At 35.4% G+C, this 12618-nt stretch overlaps 1 pseudogene; it reads left to right on the top strand.

Moving 5' to 3' along the window:
* Positions 1–12618, top strand: part of LOC141834443 (putative phospholipid-transporting ATPase 4) — a 17570-nt pseudogene that overhangs the window by 1956 nt on the left and 2996 nt on the right.

Genomic DNA, 12618 nt, shown 5'->3' with positions numbered 1-12618 from the left:
ACATGCTTCTTCCCATGAGGCCATCTCTTTTCCTATCTCTAAACCATCGAACCAACACCATTTTCAACTTGATCATGCAAGTCATCGATCGACATAACTTGACCTGTTTAGCCACGGACCTTCTACTTTAGTAAAATATAGAATCCGTCACCCCAACGGTCCTACACGGTCGGTCCTGTAACTATGTGTGAGGAGGTAAATCGAGAAGCTACAGTTGATCATCACGGGGGAGGACTTCGTCTCAACTTCGTCGAGATTCGACTCTTGCCTACTTCAATAAGTCTGTTCCATTATAATTAACTTAATTATGCCCCAAAAGCAGCCATGGACCTTCTAACTCTATGGTAAATTAATATTGTCAAACAAGTGATCAATCTGAGCTCGTCAATCGTCTACTATGACCCCTTGGACTTCTCTAACACTTGTTATCAATTGTCAACGATCTAATTAACCATGACATTTTGAGCTTTTAACACCTAATTTTTCTCTTAAATCTTCATCATCACTCCTAAAACGAGCCAACACGAGACTTAACCTCTAATTATATTGTATAGCTAACACTTTTCATCGAACCTATTTAATTTGCTTCTAATTAAAATTAAAATAAATTATTAATTATTAATTGATATTAACCCATATTTTATAAAGTTAAATACTCTTCGAGTATAAAGTTAAATACTCAATTATATAATGAAGAGTTTTGGCATAATAATAAAATTATTATCATGTGACTTTGAGATCACTTATTCAAGTTGTGAAAATTAGGAGTGTCAATTGTCTCAATTCGGATGGATTGGATGGGTTCGGATCGGATTGAAACAAGTGTGTTAAAAAAAACTTCAATTTGAACTCGACATGAACTTGAAATCAACTCAGAAACTATAAACTCGATCAACCCAACCAACCCGATCTGATTTAATAAAATAATTAAATAAAAATTCAAATTACATAATAATAATATTTTAATTTAAATATATAATAACGAATTTTATCTAAATTATATAATAATTAAATTTTATAGATTTAAATATTTGGATTTAAGAGTTTAATTGTCTAAATTATACCTTATAATTTTAATTCGAGTTTATTTGGGTCAATTCGAATCCAATCCGAATCCAAACTCAAAATTTTTCGGATCAATTTTGGATCCAATCCGATCTGATTTGAACCATAAAACTCTCCATTCCACCTCGATATTTGTTGAATCAACTCAGGTCAAATATATTTTTAACATCCATAGTGAAAATAGTCTATTATAAAATGCAATATAAGACTGTAATAAATCTAATATGATTCAATTTTTCTTCAAAGCCTGTATTGATCGGAGTTTGGTATACAATAATATTCTAAGTACTTGATTGGTTGAATTAATATATTTTCAAATGGATGAATTAATAAAAAAAAACCCGATGAACCCAACAAACCTGATTATTTAACAAAATAATTAAATAAAAAATTTAAAGTATATAATAATAATATTTTAATTTAAGCACCTACCAATAAATCTATATTTTATAAATTTTATCTAAAATATATGATAATTATATTTGATAGATAAAAATATTTAAATTTAAGAATTTAATTGTCTAAATTATATTTTAAAATTTTAATTCAGTCAACCCGGTCAACTCGAACCTACTCGAATTCAAACTCAAAATTTTTTGGATCAATTTTAGATCCAATGGAATTTGATTCAAACCCTAAAACTCATAGCGGAAACCGTTTATTTTTATAAAATACACGGTCAAACTGTGTATAATAAATCTAATATAATTTAATTTTTCTTTGAGATCCGTATTGATCGAAGCTTACTATACTTGATTGGTTGAATTAATATAATTTCAAATGGATGAATTAATAAAAAAATCTGATCAATCTAACAAATCTGATTTGATTTAATAAAATAATCAATTAAAAAAAAATAAAATATATAATAATAATATTTTAATTTAAATACATAATAATAAATATTATTTAAATTATATAATAATTATATTTTATATTTAAAAATTTAATTATCTAAATCATATTCTAAAATTTTAATTCAGGTTAACTCGAGTCCATTCGAATTCAACTTAATTCGAAATTGAAAATTTTTTTCAACTCAATTTCGAATCAAATCTAATTCGAACCCTAAAATCCCCAATCTCACTTTGATATTTTTAGATAAATTCGTATCGGATTTATTTTTAACACTCCTAATGAAAATAATATATTGTAAAATGTAAAAAAAACAACTGTTATAATAAATCTCATATGTACAATAATAGTAAATTTATTTGATTGGTTGAATTAATAAAATTTCAAATGGATGAATTATTAATCTCATGGGCCCCGATGAGCAACAACTACGTGGGCCATGGCATATTTAATGACAGACACGTTGCCTCTAACTTTATGGAAGTCATGTCATGCGCCAAAAACATTTTTTTTCAATAAAAAATGTGTTTATTTATTTATTTAAAGAAAAAAATTTTGAACCGTAGTCTGAATATATTCAGCACGTTCTAATCACAAACCCACCTTGTTGGTTATATTTTAAAATAAGTTTAAAGTCAAATATAAATATTTAAATAAAACAAGGAAGTGATTTATATTATTAGAAACTAAATAATGACATGGAAATACCTTGTGTTGACAGACAAGAAGCACATTAAAAAGAGAATTTAATTTTTCCGCTATTTATGAAAACCAAATTAATTGAAAAGGAAAATAATATGTAGATTAATACTCTTCAAAAATACAAAAACCTAGATATGACAAATTGAAATATTTTAGTGTGTAAATAAAATGATTACTTGGTGTACATATGCAACACATAGGAAATTAAGCTTCTTCTAAAATAAAGGGTGTACATATGCAACACATAGCTAGGAAATTAAGCTTCTTCTAAAATAAAGAGTGATGCTACTTGTCACAACATATTTCCGTCATAAATTTATGATGAGAATCTGGACTATTCAATCACAATCACTCATTCAATCACAATCATCCATTCAATCTACGATCAGGATTTAATCTTAATTTTAAAATCCAACGGTGCAGATTTCCGTCACAACATTTGTGACGGGAATATGTTGTGACAAGTAGCTTTTTTCTAAAATAAAATATAACAACTTTATGTTTGATAAATAATTATTTTTTTAGAATATAAAACTATGAAAGATGTTTGATAATTTGTTTTTAATGAGATATACAAATTCTTCAAAACAATAAAATTTTAGCATTTAAATTAAACACATATTACATTCCTCGACAATGAAGTTAATTTTAGTTTTAATGTTAAGCAAACTTTTCAAACGTTAAAATAATTAAAAACGTAATTAATGTTTTTAATTATTTTGGGAGAAAAAAAGAAATTGACGAAGAAGACAGCCATCATTGCAAGCACATAAATGCTTGCCGATTGTTTTTTTTCAATCAAATCCTTGTCATTAAATGGAGCCACCAACAAATGAAAACGAAATATTAATCTCCCATTATACCAATAATTTAAAAAAATTCAAATGAAGCCCCTGAATTATGATGCGATTGTAAACAATGATATGATTCTTATTAGGATGTAAACCCCGATTTACCCTAGTGGTCGATGGGAAACTTTCATGGGACCGGATTGATCACCCTTAGAGATAGTCAATGAGACTAACTGAGATTTATCGTTTTTTATTAGAGTGCAAACGAATCAAATCGAATTGGATAATGTAAAAATATTGATATTCGAATTCAAGCTCGAAATATATATACGATATTCAAATTCGATTCGAAGCTTGAAAATATTGATAATTTTGACTCAAGTTTGATTCGAAATATGATTCGAGCTCGAGTTTATTTTGAATTATTCAAATTTTAATTCAAACAGAATCAAACTTTAATTCAAAATACCTTAAATTATTCGGGTTCGATTCGAATTATTTGAGTTTAAATAATATAATAGAAAATAATAAATATATAATAAAATTAAATAAAAGCTCGCCAGCGGCTCGTGAATAATCGAACACAATATTATAGATTCGAATTCGACTTGAAAAATTATCGAACATGTTCGAGTTTAACTCGAATTCGATAATTTTAAATACGAATCAAATATTATTTAAACTTGTTTGAAAAGCTCACGAGTCGGTTCGATTCGTTTGCACCTCTAAAAATGATAAATCCTAGTTAGCCCCATTGACTATCTCTGGGGTGACCGACCCAGTCCCTAGAAGTTTTCCATCGATCACCAAGGTAAATAGGGAAGTGCACACAGCGGCCAACCCAGACACTTAGTATCTTTTGATTGCGCTCCCTATTTGAAAAAAAAATTCCTGCAAATATGTGTAACTAGGGATTCGTTTGCACCTTAGGTCTTATGCAACGTGGGTTGCTTGTGTAAAAGATTAAAAATGGATTGCGCTAGTAAATATTTAAAATCTAGATGGTCTTTTAAAAAAGTAAAAAATATATTTCAAACACCAAAGGTGCTAAATGAAACTTTCCTTTTATTCTTGAATCCGGCTAACCACGCGGACAATGGGTTGGTCTTTCATGGGGTGCAGGTAACGGGCTCCGTATAATCATCCAATAAAAATCCAGGTAAACTAGGAAAGTGCAGCGACCGTATATGCTTGTACGGGATCTATTTGTGATCATTGCCGCGCCTGCAGACGCGAACGCCTGCAAGGCTACTTCCTGGCTAGATACGGTGCAAGGCCGGTCGTCTCGTCGCGCGTGGCACTTAGTGAAACCCGCCGCGCGGGTCCCGTTTTGGCTTCATTCAAACTTGGCCTTTTGCATAACCGACTCGAGACATACAGTTCGTTCATTGGGCGCGAGCAGTGGGTCCGGGTTAAATTACCGAGTACAAACACCGGGTGGAATTAAGCCGTGCGAAAGGGGCATGCGCCATAGCTAAACAGCTCAGTTATTGTTAAACTCATTCTAATTCGGGTGGTTTAAAATTTATATTACATACGAGCATTTTGATGGCCGAAGACTAACTCGGTTGACGTGAGTTCCCTTGAAGAGAGACGAGAGGGAGAGATCAAAATCCCGTCTGTTTGTTGCTTCGATCTCCGTTCCTCTTCAATCCAACTCAATCGGTAGATCGCACTGGAAGGGGAGATCCGCGCCGGTGTCGACCTCCGAGAGCAATTGGGCAGTCACTCAATGTTGGGTGTTCGAAGAACCTTGATTACGATTTTGGGTAATGTTTATTTATGTGCTGAATCTCCGATCTATTTTTCTAGTATCTTTGATTGCTTACTATCTCGTAGACTTCACTCAGTTCGAAATTCTGGGTTTTTTTCTTCGGTTTTTTCCTTCTTTCGTGTTGTTTTAGATTTAATCGTGGAGATTTGGGATGAAGCATACCAGATTCGGGTTGTTTGTGTGACTTGGAGATCCAATATTTGTGTGTGTGTTTTTTCAAGTTTTTCGGTTCGAACTGCAAAAAAAAAAAAAGATTTTGTTCTGAGTCTGGTAAACTAGCATTAAATGCTACTGGCTGCAATGACGAAACCTAATCTTTTTCATTTGTTTTTAATCTGTACAAGAGCGTTGAGCTGCTTTTAATTCGCTTGTTTTTGATAAAAATTTCAGATAGTTGCAGAAATTTTGTCCGCCCAAACTTCTGTAAACTTCTTTGATTGATGTGTCGGCCATGTTGTTATTTGCGATTAGAGAGAAAGCTCCCTAATTTGGTGAGGAAAGGCTTTCTTTAGTCTGAGCTGAAACCAACCCACTAGCAATGGCGAGGCAAGGGAGGAGAAGGGACGGGCTCCGATGGAGCAAGCTCTACAGCTTTGCCTGCGTCCGCCCCGCCGTGTTAGATGATGAGCAACCTTCCTCCTTCGTTGGACCCGGGTACTCCCGCATTGTCCACTGCAACCAGCCGCAGCTCCACCGTAAGAAGCCCCTCAACTACTCCAGCAATTATATCACCACCACGAAATACAATATCATCACTTTCCTTCCAAAAGCGCTCTTTGAGCAATTCCGCCGCGTAGCCAATCTCTATTTTCTCCTGGCTGCAGTCCTGTCCCTTACCCCTGTTTCCCCTTTCACTCCGGTGAGCATGATTGCGCCTCTGGCGTTTGTTGTTGGGTTGAGTATGGCAAAAGAGGCGCTGGAAGATTGGCGGAGATTTATGCAAGATATGAAAGTAAATAGCCGAAAGGTCAGCGTCCACAAGGCAGAGGGACAGTTCAGTTACAAACAATGGCAGAACATTCGCGTTGGGGATGTCGTGAAGGTTGAGAAGGACCAATTTTTTCCAGCTGACTTGCTTCTACTATCCTCAAGCTACGAAGACGGGATTTGTTATGTTGAGACAATGAATTTGGACGGTGAGACAAATTTGAAGGTCAAAAGGTCTTTGGAAGTAACTCTGGCTTTGGATGATGATGAGACTTTCAGAGATTTTACAGCTATCATAAGGTGTGAAGACCCAAATCCTAGTCTATATACTTTCGTAGGTAATATTGAGTTTGAACAACAGCTCCATTCGCTTGAGCCAAATCAGATTCTGCTCAGAGATTCCAATCTTAGGAACACTGCTTACGTCTATGGGGTGGCTATCTTTACTGGTCATGATAGTAAAGTTATGCAGAATTCCACTAAATCACCTTCTAAGAGGAGCAGAATCGAGAAGAAAATGGATCAAATCATATACTTTCTCTTTACTGTTCTTGTACTCATTTCAGTGATTAGTTCAATAGGGTTTGCTGTGATCACCAAATATAAGATGCCAGATTGGTGGTACTTGCAGCCAGATAAGGGAACGAGCTTGTATGATCCTAAAAGGGCAGAGTTATCTGGTCTATTCCATCTGATCACTGCTCTTATTCTCTATGGATATCTGATACCTATTTCTCTGTATGTTTCTATAGAAGTTGTCAAGGTCTTACAAGCTACATTCATTAATGGAGATGTTCTCATGTACGATGAGGACACAGGAAATCATGCACAAGCGCGAACTTCAAACTTAAATGAGGAGCTTGGGCAAGTTGATACAGTTTTATCTGATAAAACGGGTACTTTAACATGCAACCAGATGAATTTTTTAAAATGTTCCATTGCTGGAATTTCATATGGTGTACTTTCTAGTGAAGTGGAAATTGCTGCCGCCAAGCAGATGGAATCAGAAGCTACTGGTACTCCTCAGCAGCAAAGTGGCGCTCATGATATTTGGACAGATGAAGCATGTATTCATGGGTCACCAGCAACTGATTTGATACATGGGAAAAAGTTCACCATTGATAATCGAAGAAAGCCTCCCATTAAAGGTTTTAGTTTTGAAGATGAGAGGCTAATGCATGGAAATTGGGCAAAGGAGCCCACAGCTGATACCATTCTTCTGTTCTTCAGGATCCTTGCTTCGTGTCACACTGCAATTCCTGAACCAAATGAGGAAACTGGTGGGTTCACTTATGAAGCTGAATCTCCAGATGAAGCAGCATTTCTTGTTGCAGCTAGGGAATTTGGCTTTGAATTTTGTAAGAGAACACAATCTAGTGTGTTCATTAGGGAGAAATATTCTCCTTCTAAGGACTCTGTGGAGAGGTAACAACTTGTTTTGCATGTTGTAATCACTAGATTGTCATTTTCATTTGAAATTCTTGGCAACTTGATGGTTTGTTCTACCATAGGGAGTTGAAGATTCTCAATCTGTTGGAATTCAACAGCAAAAGGAAGAGAATGTCTGTAATTGTGCGTGATGAGATTGGGAAAATTTTCCTTTTCTGCAAAGGTGCTGATAGGTATGTCTTAACTTTCATTTTGTGGAATCTAAATTTTTGTCAGCAGATATATCTGTTTGTGCCAATTAAGTGTTTAATCAGATCAGAAATTACTGATATATGGTGAATGCAAATTAAACTGAAATTCATATTTGATTTATGATATTATTTCTCTTGCACAGCATCATTTTTGATAGACTGGCTAAAAATGGAAGATTGTTTGAGAGTGAAACAAGCAAACATTTAACTGAATATGGAGAAGCAGGGTTGCGAACGTTAGCACTAGCATATAGAGTGCTAGATCAATCCGAATATTCTGCTTGGAATGCGGAATTCCTAAAAGCGAAAACTACTATTGGATCTGATAGAGAAGCTCTAGTTGAGCGAATCTCTGATTTAATGGAAAGGGACTTGATTCTTGTTGGTGCAACTGCTGTGGAAGATAAATTACAGAAAGGGGTAAGCTTTTAAAGGATTCTCTATGACTAGTAGTTCTTTCTTCTTTACTTCATCTAACAATGCCCCTGCTTCCTGTACAGGTTCCTCAATGTATAGACAAATTAGCACAGGCTGGTATCAAGATCTGGGTGCTTACGGGTGACAAGATTGAAACTGCAATTAACATAGGGTACGAATCTGTGGCCTCCCTAATCATTCACATAGTTTTATTGAGGAAAGGGAAAGGCAAATGGCCTGCCCATCTCTCTCTCTCTCTCTATGGGAGCAAACAGTCAGTTGGTGAAGCCAAAATTTGAACTCAAGACCTTGGCAACAAATGCCAAGGTCTTTAGCAACTTGGTAGCAAGCACCTTCTAGTCGTTCACATAGCCATCTTCTAAGTCTTGTATGTTAACAATTTCAGATAGCTGACCACAAGTCATAATTGATGGGATAAAGTCTTTTGTATTGATAAGGAAATTCTTTTTTTTTTAAATACCATTCTTTTGTTTTCAGATTTGCTTGCAGTTTGCTTAGGCAAGGGATGAAACAAATTTGCTTATCGACTGTAAACAGTGACATGAATGACATGCTGGTACAGGATGCTAACAAGGTAAATGGTTGTCATTTTCATTCCATTTTTATCCGCTTGTATTCAATTACCACCAGGGATCAAATTGCAAGTGCTAGAGGCCTAATCATAAATACCGTGTAACAGAGTTTATAAGTGTAATTTTACATTAATGAAACATAGGATGAGAGTACTGTTATGAGCATCAAATCGTAATAATTTCCCTATTATTTGTAACATGGTGTCAGAGCTCCCTCCACGATACTACCTCCTCCAATGCTGATCTTCCATGAACTGGTAACATTCTTTTGACTCATGTTATTCGTGACCTTAAACCCTAGAATGCATTTGTGTGCAACATCCTTGCAACTGTAGAAGCCCTCTTGAGCATTTGCGCAGATAAAAGGTCTTTGACTTGCTTTTGCAACAACATCTTCAGCTTCTCCGACCAAAATCACAAATATGGCCTCTTGTATGAGCAACATAACAAACATCTTCCCATGCTGAGAATCCTTGTGCAGGACAAACTCTCATTGCTCTCCCTTCCTCATATGTGCATTGGACCACACCTATCTCCTTTTTGTCTTCACCTCTAGGCCCTGGGTCTCTGATACATGGACTCTTCGTCTATTCCCTTTACACGAATTCAAATACTGACATTCAGTAATCGACACTCGAAGTGGAAATTTATTCCTATTGAGCATGTGAGATTTTTTTAGAAATAGTCGATGCTACAATCTACATCTGTGTTGAATACTCAAGTTTGATTAAAGGGTCTCTGGTAGTCTTTACTCTTGCAGACTAAGTGACCATCATTTTAGGATTTTGACTCTAAGGTTGCTCTTAATTTTCCCCGATTCAGAAGAGTCAATAGAGATCTTCATATTCTCTTTTACATCCTATAGTTTCTTATGATCTCAATATGTTTGGTGAAGAAAGGTATCTATTGGCTTAGATTTGGTGTTTCCTAGTTGTAACTATCTTAGAAAGTGCTTCTCAAAAGCTTGCAATAACTCTTTCAAGAAGCCTATTGAGATTAATATACATAATTCCCAATGTTTCCTAGCCCAAATATAGGCAGAATAATGGTCATGACTTTATTAAGTGCAACAACGATAGTCCCCACTGGGCACCAACCACTCAATTTTTTTTTAGCAAAAAAGGAGCCGCCCACCTTTTTGTTTAGGATAGTCACAGAGAGCTCTACAAAATTTGAGTTGACAGTTGGGATCGTGGGATATAATTGAGTAGTATTTCATTGACCTATGATCTATGTAATCGCAATTCAAACTTGACCCATTCATTTAATCTATGAGTTAAATATTGTATAATCCGCACATGACCTGTTTATAAATAGGATGATCAATTATTGAACCATATCTAAGACCTGTTAATTAAAATGGTTAGACAGACATGTGACATGACCTGTATAATTATATAAGTGAAATGATAACTCATTTAACAAGCTCAAATGAACAAAATACAAACAACGCACTATTTTTTTTTTAATTAGACAAAAACTTTGGATATAATCCATATAATTATATTAGATGATATTATAGTATGTATTTAACTTATTTATTAGATTATATATATGTATAACTTATGTAAATTACTCTAAATAACCAATTACATATATAAATTTATAAATCAGTCACAAACAAGTTGAGCCATTTATTTGCAGATCATAAATAGGACCTGAACTTGTGTAGTAAATATCTGAACCTACAATCTGGTCTTGTCAACTTTTTTCACCCTTATACAAAATGTCAATTTTTTGTGAAGCTGATGACTGAGTTAGGACATGCTTCTAAAGAGATGTAAAATTGTAAAATGATAACCAAATTTCTATGCAAATAACCTCTAGTCAGCGGATTTGCTTATTGAATCAGACTTAGATTAGTTATATGTGCAAGTTGAGCTTTCATAATATTTTTTAGTGAGTTTGAGGCAGAGTCTTAGAATCAACTTGCAAATACTAGGCCTAATTAATACAGGGTTTAAAAGTATAGTTTATATTGTTAAATAATAAACATAGATTGAGGGGACTATCATGGGCAGCTAGTTTTCCTGTTATTTTTAACTGTTACATCTATTTTGGTTCATGAAAAAAATTGATCTCTGGTGATTGATCAGGCAGCCAAAGAGAACCTTTTGATGCAAATAACTAATGCCTCTCAAATGATCATGCTGGAGAAGGACCCATATGAAGCATTTGCTTTGATAATTGATGGGAAAACACTGACATATGCATTAGAGGATGATATGAAGGATAATTTCCTGAACCTAGCAGTCAATTGTGCATCTGTCATATGCTGCCGTGTCTCACCTAGGCAGAAAGCACTGGTATCTCTTGCCATCTATTGCTCATTCAGTGATTTTCATGTGCAAAATTTGCAATGCAAGTTTTATATTAAGAGAAACTGTTTTTCTCTTGCTTTAGGTAACAAGGTTAGTAAAAGAAGGTACAGGAAAAGTTACTTTAGCCATAGGTGATGGTGCAAATGATGTGGGCATGATTCAAGAAGCTGATATTGGTGTTGGTATCAGTGGTGTGGAAGGGATGCAGGTTGGTATTATTACATGATAGGCACTCGTTTAAAGTTCAGTAGTTATGGACTTGCTAGTTTGATTACATGATTGCGTTGACTTTTCACAGGCGGTCATGGCTAGTGATTTCTCCATTTCTCAGTTTAGATTCCTAGAAAGACTTCTTGTTGTCCATGGGCATTGGTGCTACAAGAGGATAGCACTCATGGTGAGAGCAAATGACAACAACTAATTTTGCAGTACTTTTGCACTTAATACTTTCAGGTACCTATTTTCCTGTAGAAAAGTACTGATTCAGAATTTCCTTTTTTGTTTCAGATTTGTTATTTCTTCTATAAAAACATAGCATTTGGGCTCACAATATTCTACTTTGAGGCATACACTGGCTTTTCTGGGCAATCAGTATACGACAACTGGTATATGCTCCTGTTCAATGTCGTTCTAACATCATTGCCAGTCATAACATTAGGCGCCTTTGAGCAAGATGTTTCTTCGGATGTATGTTTACAGGTATTCCAGTAAGCTTGTTTGCTCCAACTACAATTATTTTCCCTCAATATTTTCACCAACTACACCAGTGAACTTGTTTTGCAGTTCCCAGCATTGTACCAACAAGGACCAAAGAACCTATTTTTCGATTGGTATAGAATTATCGGCTGGATGTTCAACGGCCTCTACACATCCATTGCCATATACTTCCTCAACATCGGGATGCTATACCGTCAGGCATTCCGTGCCGGAGGGCAGACGGCAGATATGGCTGTTGTCGGAACCACAATGTTCACCTGCATCATTTGGGTAGTCAATGTGCAAATTGCCCTTATTATGAGCCACTTCACATGGATCCAGCATCTCTTTGTTTGGGGCAGTGTTGCCACATGGTACCCTTTCTTGGTTGCATATGGAGCCTCGTCGCCGACAATCTCCCAGAACTCCTACCAGATACTCTCTGAAGCTATCGGACCAGCACCCATGTTTTGGATTGCAACTGTTATAGTCACTTGTGCATGCAACATTCCCTATTTAACCCATCCTTCCAGAGGATGTTCAATCCATTGGACCACCATGTGATTCAGGAAATCAAATATTACAAGAAGGATGTGGCCGACCAGCGCATGTGGAAAAGAGAGAAGAACAAGGCTCGTCAAAAGACTAAGATTGGGTTTACTGCTAGAGTAGATGCCAAGATCAGGCAGCTCAGAGGGAGATTAAACAAGAGAGTCCTATGGACAACACCCAAAACTGCACAAAGAACAGATCATTTGAGGCCGTATATACATACATACAGACATACATTTTTATGTTCCTTTCTTACTATAGTTAAGGTTTCCAAATTCCAATTAT

The sequence above is a fragment of the Curcuma longa genome, chromosome 9 (assembly GCF_044706935.1).
Source record: "Curcuma longa cultivar G26 ecotype Majalengka, Jawa Barat chromosome 9, ITB_CL_G26_1.1, whole genome shotgun sequence".
NCBI lineage: Eukaryota > Viridiplantae > Streptophyta > Magnoliopsida > Zingiberales > Zingiberaceae > Curcuma > Curcuma longa.
Note: the sequence above shows the minus strand (reverse complement) of the source record. Positions and strands in the feature narration are given on the sequence as shown.